At 35.7% G+C, this 20,409-nt stretch overlaps 1 long non-coding RNA gene across 17 annotated transcripts in view; it reads right to left on the bottom strand.

The window, feature by feature from the left end:
* LOC102158976 overlaps positions 1–20,409 on the bottom strand; it is a 977,225-nt gene that overhangs the window by 317,525 nt on the left and 639,291 nt on the right. For all 17 annotated transcript variants that reach the window (XR_002346446.1, XR_002346449.1, XR_002346443.1 and 14 more), the window contains one exon: positions 17,741–17,811. This is a non-coding gene — a long non-coding RNA (uncharacterized LOC102158976). The remainder of the gene's footprint in view (positions 1–17,740; positions 17,812–20,409) is intronic.

The raw sequence follows: 20,409 nt of genomic DNA, 5'->3' as shown, positions 1-20,409 counted from the left end.
AACAGGAAAAGTTTAGTTCTAGTTCTCTTATTGATTTGCTTTGAAAAAGTAGAAAACAGGAAAAGTTTAGTTCTAGTTCTCTTATTGATTTGCTTTGAGACCTTGAACCAATAAATCATCTTACATAACTATATCACTATTTCTCCATTTTCAAAGTAAGCCTAATTTTAGTTTTTGTTGCTTAGCTGAAGGAAAACTCAAACTCCTTGAAATCTTAACAGAAAGGATAAAGAGAATAATACACAGAAATTCTCTCTGAACTCTTTAGAGAAACTGGCTGTATAAATCCAAGATAGGATTGTAATTACATGGGCACCATGGGGCAATAGTATTTAAGGAGGCTTCTCAGACAGACAGACGTGGACTCAGGATTCACGAGGAGCTGGAGACTTGACCTCCTAGTACCTCAATTCCCTTGTGCTTAAAACTATTAAAATACTAAAAACTAATTTCCATCTCTAAGAGTTATTTCGTGTTAAATATATTATTTTGTGCTTTTTTTTAGTTGACTGCAGACCTTGCATAAATGTAAGCTAAAGGGTGCACAAAACAGATGCATACAGACAAGCACATTCCCTCGAGTTGAAATATTAACTCATCGTAGTGTGTTGCATTTGGTTTCCTAGAATCATGTGGTATTTTACAAAATGTCTATTTTAGAAAAAAAACTGAAGGTATCAAGGTATTGATTCTCTCATTAGGATATTATTATCACATCATGCTGTTTTTCCTAAGAAAGCAGCAGTGTTCTTTTGCCTACATTCCCTTCAGCATTATGAAAATGTCTCGCACTTCTCTCCCATAGCCATTATATTATTGCAATAAAGTGTTCGTATACCCCCCTGAAAACGCTTGGCATGTACGCATGATTCAAATGACAGATTTATACTTAGATGCAGAGACTTAAAATAAAACCTGTGGATTAAGTTTTATCATGGATCATTGTATTGAAACAGCCAGGTGTAGTGGAGTCTTACACAGAAAACAAGAAGCAGAAGATACAAAGTCGCTGCAAAGATGAATTTTGAGGAGCGTGATTAGGAGCTTTCCTTTATCATATTATTATTATATCATCATAATATCATATCATATTTCCATATCATATCATATCATATCAATTTCCTTGAAATTGTTTGTTTCATTTATGGTGTGTCTTTGCTAGTTTCTTTTTGAATTTTTTACGTATGTAGAACTTACATGATGGCTAAGTTTAAGCCATCAAATTGGCATGAGAGATAAATAGCCTATGAACAGTAGTCTTCAGAGTTAAAACTGTTTAATGTTGTGCACGTTTTATATGTTTAAAAGTTTGTGGAGTAAACAAGCCTTGTTTAGTAATAAAAGGCAACCACAGACTTGCTTAAGAAAATAACCATATAGATTATATATTAAACAGTTAAGACACAAAAGAGAAATCATAACTGTTTGCTTTTAGCCTCCAATGAAATAAGAACAAAAACTGAGTAAATGCTTACAGACTTTTATGGCAATTCAACAGAGTCATTTTATGCCAGTTAAAGCTAACAATTAAAAGGAAGTGCCTTGAATTTTGCACATTTTGTGTTTTTCAAAATTTGTCTTAGTAATTAACTTCCATTAATTGTATTTTACAAAAAATGTAGTCTGTAAGGTACCAGAATAAAAATATGTATACATAAATAACAAACAAGGTGGAAACTACTGCTCTAATTTATTTTCTTCAGTAGTACTGCAAGACATGTAGAACAGAAACTACTCAAACTCAGTTACATATGGGAAAGACTTATCTCTAAGAGATTATATGATATCATTCAGGTCACAGAGCAAGCAGGTGTTAAAATCAAATGCCAAGTTTTATTATTCCATATCTTACGCTCTTCCCTTAGAGCACACACTACTGAGAATGTTACACCCTATGCTAAAACTCTGTTTATCTAGGTAACCTAACCTTGCCTAGTCATTAGCAGCATGGGGAGAAACATCAAGAAATTACAAGGTGACATTATCTACCTATCTATCATCTATCATTCATCTGAAGACAGACCTCAAAAAGAACATTTAAAAATTGTCTAGTATCAGAGGAAAGGGAACAAAGATCAAAGTTGAAATACTTTATATGAGTATAAGGAAGAAGAAGAGGAGGTGAAATGTGTGTGTGTGTGTGTGTGTGTGTGTTTAAAATAAGTGGAGAGGGGAGTTCCCATTGTGGCTCAGCAGTAATGAACCTGACTAGCATCTATGAGGACACGAGTTTGATTGCTGGCCCCACTCAGTGGGTTGAGGATCCTTTGTTCCAGTGAGCTGTCATGTAGGTCACAGATGTGGCTCAGATCTGGCATAACTGTGGTGTAGGCCAGCAGCTGCAGATCTGATTTGAACCCTAGCCTAGGAAGAAGTTCCCATTGTGGCTCAGTGGATTAAGGATCCCGAGTTGCTGCAAGCTGTGGGGTAGGCCACAGCTTCAGCTCCAATTTGATGCCTAGCCTGGGAACTTCCATATGCAGCAGGTGCAGCCATAAAAAGAAAAAGAAAAAAAGGAGTGGAGAAAACAATTATTAAACAGGAAGACATCTAAAATTGATATAATCAAATGTTGAACGTTTCTTTTAGTGACCACCAACTGAGAGTTAGTATGGCAAGGAAGTCCTCAAGTTAGATTTTACATTTCCTGAATGGGCTGCCTGGTCTGAGGCCAGGGTTTTAATTTCACCATAGTCATAAAAAAATAAAATAAAATAAAATAAAACACTGCCTGGTTTATAACCAGCTTTTGTGCAGGGAATAGCCTTGTATCTTTTATTTAAGAATTGTAAAGTTTGGGACATCTGGGGGTAAAGCATACTTTCTTAGCTGGCATTTCTCTCTTGGTCTCTCAGATAACTTAGATGACCCTTCACCGAAGACTTATTTGGCATCTGTACCACCTGGGGAACTTTGTCCATGATCTCAACAGAACTTTTCCAAAACTCCAGAAATTCTAAATACATCCAGAATTTTTCTGAGAAAACCCAAAGGCAGTAACTTGGATTTTGTTAATTGATGTTTGCAAAATCCTTTCAGTGCTGATCTGACTAGGGTTGTTACATGGGGAAATAAATAAAGCCAAATTAAAATAAACCAGAAGAGTAAAGTAGAAAGAAAAACAAAACAAAACAAGAAGGCCTGATGCTTGAAAAGGCTTAGAGGTTTAGTCAGACTGTCACTTTCTCGAAGCTACCCTCAGTAAGGCAGTCTTATGGATAACCCAGTATTAGAGACTGCAGTTCTGAAGGCACTTGTATTTAATTGTCAATAATTTGGGGAGAAATCAGCATGAGATGTGTTATAGACACTCATAAGGGCGGGTTAAGTCAGTGATAAGGTCTGCTTTTGCAAGCTTGGAAAATAAATCTGAATTTAGTTTTATTTCCCAACATGTCAAGTTTCCTGGCTGGAGGAATAGCTTTTGGGATGAAATAAGGCAATACAACTACCTTGAATTTCTGATGCATGGTCCCAAGAATTTTAAATGAGTTACTAGCTGAAACATTGTTAATAAGCCTGATTTTAGTGATGCTAATGTAGAGCCATTATACTTTTTATTTGATGTCATTTGAAAACATACTACAGTTTTTTTTTTAATCTAACAAAATGCCCAAATTAATACTTTTCCTTTGTAAAAACAAATTTTAGAACATTTTTCTACTTAAAAGACCAAAACATCAAAACAGAGTATTAAATTCATTTTCATTTGAAGTGCATGTACCTGTTTTTCAAGAAAGTAGAATTATTTACTTAAAAATTTCACATTAACTATGAGGCATATGAGTCTATCTTTTTTTTGCCTACAACTTCTTAAAACTCAGAAAAGGTAAAATAATTATCCTTCCTTCATTTGTAAGGTCTGATTTAAAGGCTGTATTTAAAGATTGTGTTAATGCTTCTTTCACCCCAGTGACCTGAGCCTTTTAGTAAATTCTGTCCTGATATTAGTTTTCACAAGTCAGGAAACATTTTCCATATGTCATGAAGCATTATCCAAAGGGAGTTCATAGCCACACTGCTCATGCTTTATCATCGTCATTTTGGCTGAACCAAAATCCCTTCTCAATGATAGCATCCATCTGAGAAATCAGACAAAAGCATTTTGGGTATACTATTGTTCTCTTCTTGGGCTAGCTGCTTCCCTGGACTGGAATCTTTTCACAGTTTTTTATTAAAATTATCATGAAAGAACAGCTGAAAAAATAAACTAAGTTGTCTTAAGTGAATCTTATTTAGTGTCACCAAAGAAAAATGACCTGTCTTACAGCAATAGAGTGCAGTTTAACCACCAAAAGGAACATGGAGAAGTAAGCAGAGGCATTAGAATTTGCTGGGGATTCCAGAAGTGCATTTCTTTCAATGAACTTAACAAGCAATGAAGAAAAAAAAGGAATGGAGAAATGTCAAATTTAGAAAATTATTACAAATTAGAGATGAAAAACCACTCTAAAAACTATTACAAAAGCATAGCAATGAAGGAAAAAATAAAATAAATTATCTAAGGCTAAAATAATTAGAATAGAATCAAGACTGTGTAATTATTAATGTCTACATATACATTAAAATGTAGGCATGTTAAAGATATTGAATAAATAAATATAAAGGGAAAATCAGTTATTACTTGTATAAGTTTTGAGTAGATGATTGTTATAATCATTTAACTTTATCACTGGCAAAGGGACATTGTCTTTGAATTGTTTAAGAATTCAGTATAAATGAAATTTGTATCTGCTAAAGAAATATTCAATAATGCCCTTGGTGTTTTTTTTTTTTAAATCTTGAGATCATGACCACATCAACTGAACATTAGAATTCAAAACAAAATTAGTTAAAATGGATGAGTAAGATATTACACAGTTTAATGATTTTTTAAAATCAGGAAATAAAATAATATGATAGGAGACTGTACAAAGTAGGAGGAAATGGCTAAAAAATAGAAAACAATTATATTCAAGATAAAGTAAAACTATAGGGTACTTTGAAAAACTTATGGTTTCCAAAGGAGACAGGTTGCGGGGTGGGGGAATGGGCTGGGGGTTTGGGATGGAAATGCTATAAATTGGGTTATGACAATCCGTTGTACAACTATAAATGTAATAAAATTCATTGAATTAAAATAAATAAATAAAACTATAGGGTAAATAATTTTCACAGTGTGTGGGTGCCATGTGCAATATCCGCCATAATACAATGATTTCTTAAAGGAGGCCTTTTAAATATAACTCTGAATATTCTACTGCATTATCAAAAGAGCATTTTATTTTCTATTCTTTACTACTCTTGCTATAGCTTAATCATGAACAAAATTCAGATAATGGAAATTATTCTTGCCCATGGGGTTGTAAGCTAAGCAAAATAGAGTGTCAAGAAATCATCCCTGAGTCATCTAGATTAGAAGTGCAAATGTGACTAGCAAAACATCTGACAATAATGTGCTAGGATACTCTGAGTTAAACTAGATATTATCCTCAGGGACTGGCTGAGAGTTGGGCACTGGTTGAGGCTCAAAGAATTTAAATTATAAATGGAAAGACCTGAACGACATATATATGTGTCAGATAGATATAGATACACGTATTATATATATTATAAATATAGTCATCAAATCTTAACTAGTTGAAGACTTTTTACCATTCTCACAGCCGCTTTTCTCAGCATAATAGTACTCTTAATGTTGACCAGGAAAAAAAAGCATGTATCTTATCTTTGTTAATGTATGCCAATGATCGAAAACAAAAGGATGACTAATGAGAATTAGAAAGTTCATTTAGTAGTACTCGAGAATGTTTTAAGTTGCAACAAACTTGTAAAAATGCCATCATGTAAAATTCATGAACTTTCACCTCTCACACACATAAAATCTACAAAAAAAAAAAAAAAAATCATTGTACCTCCTGAAACATGTAACTTGAAATTTTTGATGGGTAGCAAAACCAAGATATTTATAGACATTTTCCAGGTCTTAGCATGAAGGTGAAAAACATTTGACAAATTAAGCCCATGTTCAGAGCAACACAAGTTCTGTCTCAGATGTACAGGAACTGGCAACGCAAAATAAGCCTGTTCTTCACCATGTCCAATACCTAACTTAATTGGTCGCTTGTCTTTCATCAGCAGTAAAGTTTTTAGTGTTTCATTTTGCCAATTATCAAGATAACTGGGCAGTTTTTAAGATACAAAGTGACAGGCTGAGATTATTTAAAGTATCTGAAAAATGCATTTAAAATGAACATCTGGGAAGATTAATCTTTTTTTTTTTTTTTTTTTTTTTTGCATTAACCTGCTAAATCCGAAGGGTCTGCTTAAGAAAGCTACCTAAATTCCCTGAAAGTGAATAAAGGAGGCCCATGGCCACAATCAGCTTTCCTCTAGTGAGTAATTCTTTGAGAGACCACATGTTTCAGTTTTAGAATTTGCAATATTGTGTAGATGAAGATATATACATGTACAACACTGTCTAAACTGAAGCATTTCACACTAAACCTACACAAAATATTTAATATCTCCTTCCTAAACAAGTGATCTAGAAGAACTGGCTAAGGTCCTTATATTTTGTATTAAGAATGCTATATTTTTCCACCTAGACTAGAGAAAATCTTAATCAAAAGAAAACATTGGGAGGGACTGGGTGCTTGGGGTAAATAGATGCAGAATGTTGCCTTTGGGATGGATCAGCAATGGGATCCTGCTGTGCAGCACTGGGAACTCTGTCTAGTCACTTATGATGCAACATGTAATGTGAGAAAAAAGAATGTATACATGTAAGTGTAACTGGGTCACCATGCTGTACAGTAGAAAAAATACATATAAATAAAAGATTAAAAAAATAATAAAAAAAGAAAATATAAAATGAAAGAGAATTAAAACAAATGTCAAATTTATTTTGTTGAGAGAATAAGATACAGAGAACAGGGACAAAGAAAAGAATTCTTCATCTTTGAACCAGTTTGTGATTGGTCTTCTGTGAATCGTGTCACAGAAGATAAAGCCAGACCCCTAGGAGAAGAACAGAAGAGCATGGAGGAGGTTTTACCAAGTTAATGGACTTGTTCCTAACCCTGAGTTGCAGACATATGGTAGGAGGGCAGATACATCCTTCTAGGTGGCACAGAAGCAGCTATATGTTGACCTATATGGAACTGAGCTCTCTTTCTGAAATATTCTGTTATGTGCAGTGGTATGAATCCTGACAAGGTACACTCATCTCGGTATGACTGGAAACCCTACCAGGAGGGATATAGGAATAATCTCTAAAGACTGCAAAGCAATGAGAGAAAATGTGAAGGACCTGGGAGTAATAGATATTCCAAATTGTTTTTTAATGAAAATGTTATGACTTTGTTAAGGGAACCAAGACTGATGTAAATGAACAGTTTCTAATGCTATAAAGAACAGAGCTGTCATTTGGTCATGCTTCACAACACCAGCATGATTTATCTTTTAATTGGCAGGTGGAGTACATCTCATAATGATTGTGGGGTGTGTGTGTGTGTGTGTGTGTGTGTGTGTGTGTGTGTGTGTGTGTGTGTGTGTGTGTGTGTGTGTGTCTGCTGTGTGGTTTATCAATTTATTGCCTCTGAGGCCCAATTCACCGTTTCTGACTGCTTTGTGAGAATGAATCTGGACCCATAAAAATACTTTTTCCATTGTTATCTGGCAATGAAACTTTGTCAATACAGGGTGCAGGAAATAAAGGTTTTGCCTTCCAGTTTCTGGTTTGCTCTTTCTATTGGCTCCTATGATGTGCTTGGTTTCTTTAGCACCAGGCTCTTGCAGCATCGCCAGCTTCTCCCATGTCTGGCTCCAGCTGTGCAGGTTAACCACTGGTCCCCAGAAGCTGGGAGCTGCCCTTGCAAGGCCTCCTCACCTTGGAGGGTCCGGTAGCAGAGTGCCTCAGATGAGACATCTCCCTGCAAACAGCTTTCCCTGTCACCCCAAAGAGTGGATTTCCTGCAAGTTCTGCCAGCATGGCATCACTGCGACTTCCTTGTCATCAGTGGGCATGGCCATGTTCTCTCCAGCGCAGTTCGGACTGAAGTCCTAAAGAGGAATCAGGGCTTCTCTCCCAGGTACTCTATCTCAGCCTCAAGGGTGGTGGCAGTTCCTTGTAATTATATACTTCTATAGTCTTTCAAGTTTTCTTCAGTTATTACATACCAATACCTTATTGCTCCAATCCCCACTTGGAGTTAAAAATTATTAACACGAAATTTCTTATTCTAATTACTGTGTGGTTTCTCTATTTTGATTGCACCCAAACTGATGCCTCTGCCAACTAGTTGCCTACTAAAGGGTTTCAAAATGCGCCTGCTATACTGCACAAACCCTTTCACTGAGCATCTACTGGGTACCCATACCTGTCAGCTACCAGGGGGATATAGCAAACCACATGGATGCAGACCCGATCCTGGCCCTTCACAAACTTAAACCCTACCTTCAGAGATAGAATGTACACAGAACATTATAATACAATTTGATCAGTTCTGGGGGAAGCATAACGTTGATGGGAAAGAGAACAGGCTGATGGAGGTGGGAAGGTTATATCCTGAATCATGTGTAAAGACTTTCTACTTCTTCTAAATAGGTGTGTGCACTCGAAATAGAGTCAGAGGACAAAGTTCCAGGCAGGCGCAATTAGAAAGCATCTTGAAATGATCAAAACTGTTGGAAGATAACACAGGATCTCTCAGGCATGATGAGCTTTCTGGCACTGGAGATGTGCAAACAGAGACCAAACAGCTATCCCACAGGGTTAAATGGGGATCGATTTGACTTTATTGATTTTCAAGGTGGTTACCAATCTTTGATTCTATGATTATAAAACCAAGTCAAAGTTACTTAATCACAACACACCTGCTCTTTCTCTTATGTTCCATAGCTTGCTCAATTGTACTTTATTCTTCCTTGACAATTATAAAATAGCTTATTCTCAATTTCTTCTTAAACTGTTTTACACATAGAATTATATATAATTTCCTATCGACGAGAGGTCACTCAAGCCTGTCCTCTAATTTCTTTATGATTCCCTTTCTCCCATCAGATATTCATCCTTCCACTTCTACACTAATAATTATACAATTGTGGCTCCTTTTATTTTATGCTAAGAATTTTTTCTAACTAGTGACCCATCCACACTTTTTTCATGTATCTATGTATGTTAGGGCTTACTGTGTTCTGTAACAAGACATCCACAATTTCAGTGTCTCTGGTAATCTGCTAATAATACATTCTTTTAGTGTCTACCTTAGAGATTATACCATGCTTTTTTTTTGGGGGGGGGAGGGTCTTTTTGTCTTTTTAGGGCCATACCTGAGGCATATGGAAGTTCCCAGGCTAGGGGTCCAATCGGAGCTGTAGGCGCTGGCCTACACCACAGCTCACAGCAACGCATGATCCTTAACCCCCTGAGCCAGGGCAGGGATCCAACGCGCATTGGGTTCACTAACCGCTGAGCCACGATGAGAACTCCTATACCACGCTTTCTTAACAACAGAAACAGGAGTTCCCGTCGTGGTGCAGTGGTTAACGAATCCGACTAGGAACCAGGAGGTTGCGGGTTCGGTCCGTGGCCTTGCTCAGTGGGTTAACGATCCGGCGTTGCCGTGAGCTGTGGTGTAGGTTGCAGACGCGGCTCGGATCCTGCATTGCTGTGGCTCTGGTGTAGGCCGGTGGCTACAGCTCCGATTGGACCCCTAGCCTGGGAACCTCCATATGCCGCGGGAGCGGCCCAAGAAATAGCAACAACAACAACAAAGACAAAAAAAAAAAAAAAAAAAAAAAAAAACAGGAAAGGAATTCTCGTTTCCTGACAAAACAGTAATATTTAAGTCTTAAAAACATTAAAGTGTTTTCTCCTTTGCATCTTTTACATTTTATGTTTTTTCCTTCCACAGTTTAAAATTTATAAAATGTTACAAGTATGATTTTATAGAGGTTATATTCAGTTATATTTGTCCACACTACTTATTGGTGCGCTTTCTCTTCCACTTTCTAACATTTTCGCCATGGGCCCTGAGTACCCTGAATATTCTTGCTGGATCTATCAGGAGAGCAAGAGCCCAACTATGTTTTATCTGGAACAGTTCTGGGTTGTGTTTGCGGTGTGCGGTCTTGAGGACTGAGGTACCATTTCCTCCTGAACAAAGACTGAGGTTATTTCTGCTTGCTACAAAGTTAATGGATCATCTCAGATCTGTGTTTGTCTCTTGCAACGCAACGTGGCATTGCGTGGTTGTGTATTGGTACCCACATGGGCCCCCCTGCATTATTCTGTGGACTTGGTGAGCATCACAAACTGGTACAAAAGTGAAGCTCATGCCTCCTGTTGGGTTTTGAGTAATAAAGTGCCTCGTCTCTGACTCGAGAATCTTCTGTCTTCTGCCAGCATCCAGGAAACAGTAAGAGGCTAGGTTGTGAGCCTCTTCCCATTAGAATTCACTAGTCATATGTTCTGTTCTGCCTAATCTGCTTTTAAATTCTGAGTTTTAACCAAATTAAAATTGTGAGTTTTAACTAAATTAAAACTGTGAGTTTTAACTCTAGATCTTGTAGTTTTCAGTTCGAGGACTTCAGCTTATTATTTTTGTTTTCATATACTTTGATTCTCTATTGACAGTTTTCATGCTGTCGCCTTTTCCCCTCCTACGTATACCCCCATTTCCTCTAACCTGAATATCTAGGTCATGTGAACCAGCTTCTAGTATTTGACTCTCTTTTGATTATTGATCACATCATCTCTCTTTTCATGTCTCCTTATTTGTTTTATTGTGTTAGACTTTTTGCATTAAAAACCTATGTAGACTTCAGATGATGTTATTCACTGCCAAAGAGGCTTTTTAAGACACAGTGGGTAAAGGTCTCATCTCATAAAATACCCCTAAGAGATAAAATAAACAAAAGAACAAGCAAAAACCTAAGACAATTACAGAACAAGGTGATAGAAGAAGACTATCCAGGACAAAATTTAGTAAAATTAGTCCCACTCTATTCTGCTCTGATCAAATCCCATTAGGGATATTCTGCTTAGTTTAGGCATCTTGTGACACAAATTCAACTTAAACCTGAAAACCATATTATATTTGGTAACTACTTTCCCACCCTAAACTATGTAACAGGAAGACATACATTGGAGGGATGGTCAAGACAATTAGAGATGCGGGCTCTTCAGAGTATTTTTAACTCTTAGTTCTGCCATGTATCAGGTTCTGAACAATCCTGGGTTTCCAGTTAGAAGTGTAGAAGTTCCCATGATAGTTTTTAATCTACAGTTAATAAAGGGATGGTTCTCCTTGCCCGGGATAATTCCCCAAACTTGGAATGTTTGAACATATATCAATCAATTGATATGAGCATCAGTGAAATCCAAAATTCCCCAAGGCCTGAATTGCACTAAATCTTTTAAAACATTTTATTTTCCCTCCATGAGCAAAATCAGTAACTAGAAAAAACAAAACAAAACAAAAAAACAAAAAACACATTGTCCACCCATATGAAGAAAGAGAAGCAGGAAGATAAGAATTTTCTTTTGGGAAATGATGTTTGGAGTAGGAGCTCCTCATGCATACATAGGTAAAACAAGGATCCTCCAATATAGAATCAGTTAACACACTACTTTAGGAAAAGCTCTCAGTATTCAACAAAGTGGGATTCCCTATCACACCGCCCCTCAGTAAAGTTAACGTAGGTGAATCCATGGCCCTTAGCCATGACAAGAATAGATCCCTACAAGATAACCAGATACAATATGACCTCTTGTTATCTGTGTCTTTAAATGCAACCTTCAGGGTGCCAATGGCCTGTCATGATCGGAAATATTAAAAAACATTTTCATCTGCTTTTTTAAATTTTCCCTTCAGCCCAAAGTTGGAGTTGCTGATCATGTTATACGGGGTGGTGAAAATAAAAACATATTCCTTGAATACCAGGAATTTGTGCTAGGCACAATATGTGCATTATTTCCAACGAATAATGAACTCTACTTGGCAAGCATAACCCCTTATTATAAAAGAACAGAGGCAAAAAGAGGTTAAAAGGAGTAACGAAATCTGAACACAGACCTCTCTTGACTGCAATACCCATGCCCATTCCACCACTGTCCCACCTTTCTGATTGTTTTGATCCATAATTACAGCTGCAGAGCTGGCTGAAAGATTATGGAGTATGTTTTGGTATAAAGTCAGAGATTTTGTGGTTGAATTTGTCATTCTTCAGAGTTTGAGATATAGCAAACAGGACAGATATCATCAGGAATAATGCATGTGTGTGAGTTAAGTAAGTATAATTTTCCCTCACAATGGTACCACATGTTTTGTGTTGCCTGGTGAAATCACTGATTGTGCCCTCCCCTGAGTCAGGAACACATTCCAAGATGTAAATATTTTTTTTCTTTTCTTCTTCTTCTTCTTTTTTAATAGACCTCTGGCAAGAAAAGTTTACCAAACTTTCTCCATCTGATAGCAAAATCCATGTTTTTTTTTTTTTTTAAAGCAGATGTATTTTGCTTCTTTTTATGGGGTATGCCCCAAGCAATCATCATTTTCCCCCAATTTTCCTGATAGTGATTTCCAAAGACATAGAAAATATTAATTTTTAAGGCTGTCATTTGCTCTGCATTGCCCTTGGCATAGAAGGCAGTAGGGCATGTACATGAAAAAGTACCTAAGTGTGTGTTCAAGTTGGAAACTCTTAATCCTGACCTATCAAGGAAAACTGAAGTGATTTAGTGGGGCACAGATCAACACCTAAAGAACACACAACGTGAGTGAAAGATTGAGGATTATATCATAAAAAATGGGAGAGGTAAACTAACAAGTTTCAGAAAAGAATCCTGGGGCAAACTTAAGAAATGATCAAAGGGAAGTGCTGCTAATGGCCTTAAAACTTTTGGTAAATTAATGAGAATGACCTAGGTTAACCCATAAATTAGCTAAGTCAACTCTCAATGTTATTTATGGGAGCAACACATTGCCAGAAAACAAAACTTAAGTATTGATGTTCAGGCCCATTTCTGTGTGTTCAAAGGGATTTGAACTTTAAATATCTTCCTGATATATTTCACATTTTTTCAATACCTAATACTGCTATGCATTTTTTAATCATCCATTCTCTGTGAATGACCTTTTATATTTTCTAGCACAATATTCTATTTTAGGCATACTCCTATATGACACACATTTATTTTTCTTTCAAGTGACATATATGTATGTCATTGTGGCACGATCTAGATATTTTCTTTCAAGTGACATATACATATGTCATTGTGGCATGATCTAGATATTTGAATCATAGCAAATGTTTCCAAAATGTTATTAGTACTGTTTCTAAGTTCTGGATATCTTTCTTGAAAAGACAATTCCTAACCAGTTCCAAACCAACAAAGCATAACAAAAAATACGTATGCAAGTAAATATATAAATAAATTTATATTCCATGTTCATTTCAGAGTGATATTTTAAAACATCACATTACATAGTTTTGTTTAATATCACTGGTCATTTGTGATTACAAACTAGGTTTCTGATCAATTAAGAAAATTAAGCAGTGGTATCTCTTCTACATTTCCAAGCATTCAAATCTCTTCAGAAATTCAAAACTTAAGGAAAGGCAATACATTTGTTCACAGAGTGTAAACTAATATTCTTGGTAGAAGAATTAAATTAGAAAATCCTTTCTGAACCTACTGAAAGTGGTAAGACATCCAAAATATAATGTACTACCTGTTTGTTTTCTTGTATTGTTGAAATTCATTTCATTTTTTTATCATTTCTCTCTATTCAAGTTCATGTAAACAATTTTTTTATATTACCACTACATTCAGTGAGCAGTAGTTTAACGATACTTACCTATATCTAAAACATCAAATTTCTTTAGTCTTTATTATTTTTTGATCCTTTAAGTCATACATTAGTTAATTGACTTATTTAAAAATAAATATTTGAGTACCAGATATAGAAACAAGCATATTGTAAACATTTCCTGTTAACAAAGCTTTAACTAAAGATGACAAATGTTAGTAGTTCTATTTTATTGTAATTAGACTAATCAAATTAATTTACATGGATCAATGGGAAGAATATGAAGTCCATATAAGTATTTAAATTAAATGAAATGAAAAATTTGTAATTAAACTTGTAAAATTTAGGTTGCCTTAAAATGTCCTAGGATTCAGGTATATAGAACTTTGCTTGAAAGTTGGCAGAATTATAGCTATAATCTCTTCCAAATATGACACAACTGTTATCACATTACTAACGTGAAATTTATTGCGAAGAGTCTTGATGAAATTGCTTAATATGGATACATGTCTGGTAAGCTAAAAAATATTTTAAATTTCTTCACTAAATCTAAAACTTCTTTGGTTGTATATTATACAATAGAAACAGTTGTCAGAAGCAAAACAAATAAGCTAATGGAAAAAGGAATAAAAATACTTTCAGAAACACTCTGAATGCAAAGCCTCTACTCATGAAACTAACCTTGGAGTATCAGTCATCTTTAGTGTGTGCCTTCAGGTTTCAGATTCCACTGATTTGAATGAGCATCAGTTGACTGAACAGAGAAAGCACTTACAATGGAGGGAGATGCTTTTTCATAATCAGGATATAAACCCTCTTTTGACAATCTAAAGTGTGCTTTCTCAGAGATCATCCATTTTAAACCAAGTGACCACTCATTTTAATTAGTTGCAGGGAGTTCTGCAAATTAAATTCCTGCCTGCAAAGTCAAAATTCCAGAAAGGGAATGCTTTCATTTTGTTAATTGCTAAATGAGTTTTCGGGACTGGGTAGAAGGAAGGAGGCTCCTCATTAGCACGCAGATCTTGCATGCATGCACCATGCTCATGGAGGGCCTCTTGTTAGGGCTAGAATGTTCCAGTGCTGAGTGTACAAGTTGGTGTTGTCTTTCCAATAAACCATCCTAGTAGGTTCACTTCAAATTAAAGCCACTCTTTTTTTCTCTTTTCAGTCATGTGCCTTCATGATTCTGGCTTGAATTGGACATATGTGAAGATATCTGAATTTAAAGTATGATCTAATACCCCAATACAAGATTTGATGCTATGAAGCACAGCATGCTAATCCCTTTGGTGATATTCACTCCCTTAGTGGCCTAAGGCAAAAATCTTTGTCTAGGTTTCAAAGACATATGAAAGTGCATGTAAACGTACAAACCACGAGCACCCTCGCGAGCCCCTCTATCTCAATCAAAGGGAAAGACTTACTTGAGATTCAGTTCACATTTGAAAGAAAACTTAGAACTGGCTTCTCTATGCAAGTAAAATTCTTGAAGGCTTCTTCCTATCTGAGAGTCTGCGATCCTTAGAAGTTGGCTTTCGGTTATTCGCGGAAGGATTTCCAAGGAGAGACTGACCCCTGGAGGCAGACCTAGCTCCCTCTGGCCAGGTCTTGCTTTTGTAATTCTCAATTATGAAGTAAAGGACTGACAGGAAGAGATGGCATCCATGGCGAATTCCAACAGGTATCTCACCTGCCTTTCCCATTTCTCCCTCCACACCCTCTAGCTTATTTATAGAAGAGCTAATTGAATCATAAATGGTGGAATATAAAGATTTTTGAAATCATATACCACTGGACTATAAACTCCATGAGGGTAGAATTTGGTTTCATTCATATCTATATCCCCACCTCTTTGGTTTCATTCATACCTATATCCCCACCTCTTAACGAATGCCTGACACACACTTAGTACCAAATAAAATTCTGTGGAAAGAGTAAGTGAACAAATTAATAAATACAGCCTAATTCCTTTGTTTTACAAAGATTAAGTAAATTGAACAAGGTCCCAGGCTTAGCAGAAGACAGGAATCCTGATTAAACATTCGTCAAAAACAATATGGGCAGGATGAAAGAGATTTAAAACATTCTGCCTAAGATGCCAGTCAGAAAGAGCCCTATGGCACAGAGTAGCAATAGTTACTTAACACCAGCCTCCACACATGGGCCCCTATATGTCCATCCTTGGAATGACTTTGATAATTCTTTTCAAAAGGAATCCATCAACTTCTCTGGCTTCATATGAACAAAGAAAGGAAAAGGGAGCAGAAAGAATTGCTTGCTCTGTGTGACTCATAAACTTTAAGCCAAAACACTGTCATGATGAGAAAGCTTGAGTTTCTCCAAGATTACTCCCCTCCCACCAGACGATGCAAATTAATCTAAGACACAGCACTATTAACTGACAATACTCCTGGTTGAGACATTTGATTGGTTACTTAAATGTTAGTACTTATAAATGAATCATGTAAAAGGGACTTTGGGAAGAAACATGAAGTGACTGCAGTTTTGATTATTAGACACTTGTCAAGGCACTGGTAAAGCAAAGGCAGGAATTTTTTTCCTAATAATTCAACATATATTATTTCCAGAAGAAGATAGATTGGAAAAAGCCAATACTTGCTGAAATTACTCATCTTATTTTATATTTTAACACTCTTTTTCATTAAAGCATGCTTAGGACTCTATATTTTTCTTTGCTGCCTAAGGTCTCTTGTGGGCTTTAGGCTGCTGGGTGCCCAAGTATGCAGTACATCATAAGAACAACAACAACAAAAAAAAGAATTGATGTAATCAAAATACAAACATCATAAACCCCATTATTTTATCGGAGTCAATCATGCTTTTGTCTCCATTTAAATTGTGCCCCTAAGAGCAGTGTTTAAATTCAGAAAAAACACTGAAACAGTGTTTAAATTCAGCTGCAAATATAAGCTAACCTTCTCTTCTTTCTTGCCCCCCAAATATGTACATCTTTTTATATACTTCTAAATTCTTGCTTCAAACACTTAAGTTCTCAAATTTCCTCAACTCTCTGTTTCTCTACACACAATCTAGAATGAGTCTACATGGGCAGTCACATTTTTTTCTTCTCTGTTTAAAAAAATAAAAGCTTATTTTCTGATTACAAAAGTAATTTTGTATTCTGTGAATAAAACAAAGATAATTATACAGAAAAATTTATAATTTTACTGTCAAATAGAACCACCACTAATATTTTACTTATTTCTTCTTGAGTTTAATGATTAAGGCTCTATTGTATATTTATTTTCACAGCCTACTTGTGAAATAATATAATATTCTATTCTATTTACTCAGTAATACAGGTTTTTAATGTTGTTCAAATTTTGTTTTAATATTTTCTTGCCTTTTGTTTGTTTTTGACTTCTTTGCCTTTCCACTTTTTAAAGTCTTTAACAATTTGAGGAATATACTTTTAACTTTTGGAAATATTACTAGTCATACTTGTCTTTAAAGAATATTCTAAATGTATTTGTCTATTTATCAAAATCAAGAATGAATTCTATAATTTGAGACAATGCTTGTCTATCTTTACTCCTCCTACATCTTGTTATCATCTGTCCCCATTTTCCAGGGTTAGAAGGGAAATTAGGAAAAAGATTACCATTATTAACATTTTATTTCCTCATTATCCATTCTATTTTTAGGCATATATTTAAAAATGTTTAAATGCCTTTAAGAACAAATTTCTAATGAACATTTTGACTTAATCCTACTTGGTTAATTTAATGCACATGCTCATAACTTTTACTATAATATTCACCACTCTCTCCATTAATTCCTTATTTTTAATTCATTAATGACAACCTACCTTTAAGTGTTTCTCCTGCCTCATTTCTGGTAACTTTGTGATTGAGATTGATTTATTTTGAATTTTTACCCATTCAATTTCTAAAACTCAATTGTAACAAAGGAAAAGTTACCTTCAGTTACGTATTAAGTCCCTCTTGTTCCAGGCACTTCTGCTGTCTGTTTTTCCTCAACATCAGTCTCTCTAAAACAAAACAAAACAAGTTATCTCCTGTATAATATTGTGATAAGAACACTTCACCTAAGATCTACCTTCTTAATGAATTAAGTGTATGATACATTATTGTTGACCATAGGTACAATGTATATAGCACCTCTAGAGCTTATGCATCTTGATTAACTGAAACGTTATACCCTTTTTTTAGTAATTCCCCACTTTCATCTCCCCTCAACCTATGGCAATCACCATTCCACTCTCTAACTCTATGAATTTAGTGTTGTTGATTTTTTTCCCCAAGGGCAAAGTTTGATACAATAGCAGATACCAGTTTGCACTTATTTCTCTTTGAGGTCTTTACCCCTCAGGCAAACACGCAACCCACTAAGACTGAACTAAGACTCTCAACCAGTAGAAATCATGGTTTATGTACAATAGAGATATCAACTTCCTCTACTCGTATGTGTCAAACTACTGCTTCTACTTTTTCTTTCATGATCCGTTATTCAGTAGCATTAAAAAGAAAAAGTATTAGAAAAATCTGATGTCAAAGATTGAAAGGTCAGCCAAAACTTGAAAAGAAGAAATCTTATTCTTTAACCCTTCCAAAAATACTTTTATATTGCTATTAAATTTTTAGTTTTCATGTAATCCTATTTAGTTTCAGTCAATAATTTCTTACAGTATCAAACTGTTTTTAGTCTCTGCCAGCTTTTCATTTAGATTTTTCTTTCTATATCAAAGAACCATAGATTTCTGTTGTATATTGAGAATGACAAGTAATTTTATAAAATATTCCTACAGTATCTGTGTCATTTCATTTGAGGTCTATTCTTTCTCTGAGTCTTCCAATTGGTCAGGCCTTATTTTATTATAGTGTTTTATTTTCAACTTATTCTAAAACTAGGAAAAATCCCATTAATGAAATGAGCTCCATCCTTAGGAAATGTCAAATCCAAATATACTTAAATGTGTTAGTCAATAAAGTATGGGGTCTTATCCACGTTCGTTCTGCTAACACGTGTAACATTTTTAGATCTGAAGCTAGAAGTTAGGTAGAAATACACAACTCCTGTTCCAAATCTGCCCGTGGGAGGCACGTATCTTGTGAAGTTACGCTGTCCTGAGAAGAGTCTCTCCCATTCTTCTTCCTAGGATTCAAGTTGACAACAAACTCCTGATAATCCATCTTACTTCCTGCTTATAGGACATTTATTCACAGAGAACACACTAACAGGGATATACAGGGTTGATGACTAAGGGAGAAGAGAAACAGAGGCACTAGGCAGTAGAAGATGCCTCTAGAGTTTTCAGGTTTGTTTAAGAGACTGTTTTTTGGAAACAGGAAATAAATAGTGGGTGATAATTCCATTCACTCTCAGGTAATGAGGCTTGTTTCTACCCTCCAATGCATTATGATTGGAGTTTTTTAGTTCTGTTCTATCAGCTCTTCTGCTACTGGAAATTCTTCCCTGATCCTGGCACTGGAATAATATTCAGTGCAAATTTTCCATGTCTCTTTAAGGTCACTAATTTTGGTGCTTCTTAAGCATTATCATGGGAATTGGAAAAGACTACAATAGGGGATACTAACCATCCCAAACAAGAATCTACTCTGTAATTAATTTTTAAGTATATCTTAACCAAATGGGTGAATATTTTTTAACCTGCTGAACTGTGGCAATAGAAACAATCTCAATTCAATGTAATTCAATTCAATTATGTTTATGTGGTAATTACTCAATTTCTATTATTGGAAACATAATCCTAAATCAACATAAGTGAAAAAGGAAATACATTCCTTCAATATAACAGAAAAGTCCATGAATAGCATTGTTTTCACATAAAGTTAGTTCATAAGTTCAAACAATATGTTCTGTTCTTGAGCTTTTTCCATTTCTCAATCCCTCAGATCTACTTTCGGATGTTCATTTCAAGCAAAACTTTCGGAGTGGCATTCAGAAACTCTAAGTCTAAGTACATCAACCACAACAGAAAAAGAGTTTTTTTCTTTCACATCATTGGCTACTTTCGGTCACGTGTGGCAATTTCTGTGGTCAAGTCCATATGGAAATTTGATTGACCAGATCTGATCAATGAAGTATCTGAATGAGAGACCCAAATTTTGAGCCAGTCCCACTCAAAACACATGGAATTTGGGGTATGGAGATAATACTGGATAGGATAACTGGAGTGGGGTTTCTCAGACTACACCATTTTCCAAATGTTTCTGGACTTTCTCTCTATTTGCATTCATCCAGTCTTGCAGGATCATCATCCTTGAATTTAGATCCCAGCAGTGGGAGGGCCTCCGTGCCACTCAGACCTTAGCACGGAGGCCCTCCCACTGCTGGGATCTTAATTCAAGTCTGAGTGGTTCCTGTTCGTCCCTAGGCCCATAGGCTCAGAGCAATGTGTAGCCACAGCGTGAGATCTTGTGGCAGTTAGTTTGCCCCTTGACACCAGGCTCCATTTCATTATATGATTCTTTACAATGGTACCAACAGTTTCCTTTGATCAGGAGAAGTAAATAGTAAGAGAATTTGAGTAGTCTTTCTCCAAGTCCCAGTACAATCTCACACTTTTACTCCCATCTTTTTGCCTTTGTTAGTAGTAACAGCCTGG

The sequence above is a fragment of the Sus scrofa genome, chromosome 8 (assembly GCF_000003025.6).
Source record: "Sus scrofa isolate TJ Tabasco breed Duroc chromosome 8, Sscrofa11.1, whole genome shotgun sequence".
NCBI lineage: Eukaryota > Metazoa > Chordata > Mammalia > Artiodactyla > Suidae > Sus > Sus scrofa.
Note: the sequence above shows the minus strand (reverse complement) of the source record. Positions and strands in the feature narration are given on the sequence as shown.